Below are 593 nucleotides of genomic sequence, written 5' to 3'. Positions count from 1 at the left end.
ATCTCAGAATTCTAGAAGAAGGAATCAGGAATGCTTAGGAATAAAGGAAAGGCTCTATTTCCTTACTTTGTTTGCCATGTAAAATACAGAGATTCTCACCAGTACACCTAAAAGCTTTTCTTCCAATGTAGCAGAACCAATGTAACCAAAGGCAGTATGTCTAAGCTACCTTATTTACTTTTTTAAAGCACAACCAGCAGCCCTAGGAGACAAACGAAGACACGTACCTCCCGGTTTGGAAATTAACTGCTCCACGTGGAGCGCTAAGTCCCCCCTAGTGCTGTGGCTGCTACAGCCACACAGTCTGCGGTTTTGCTGCCCTGCGGAGGGGCCTTTCTGCGGCCGCTCCCCAATTCCAAGGCGCCTCCCGGCCCGGCTTTCCCGGGATTTACGGGCTCACGCGCCGGCCCGCGAGAGGCGCGAGCGCACCCCCTCCCTCACGGCCCCGCGCGCTTCCCGCCGCCGCCTTTTGAAGGACTTCGTGACGTCATCGCGGGGCGGGCGCACGTGCGACACCCCCTGCCGGGTCCCTTGCGAGGGGCCCGATGGGCGGGGCGGGGCGGCGCGCGGGGGACGGCGCGCGGGGGTGCGCT

Source organism: Corvus kubaryi, unplaced genomic scaffold (assembly GCF_017639235.1).
Source record: "Corvus kubaryi isolate FWS band 111438036 unplaced genomic scaffold, C.kubaryi_AGA036_p1.0 37396, whole genome shotgun sequence".
Classification (NCBI taxonomy): domain Eukaryota; kingdom Metazoa; phylum Chordata; class Aves; order Passeriformes; family Corvidae; genus Corvus; species Corvus kubaryi.
The sequence above is the reverse complement of the archived record's forward strand: the minus strand, read 5'-3'. Positions refer to the sequence as shown.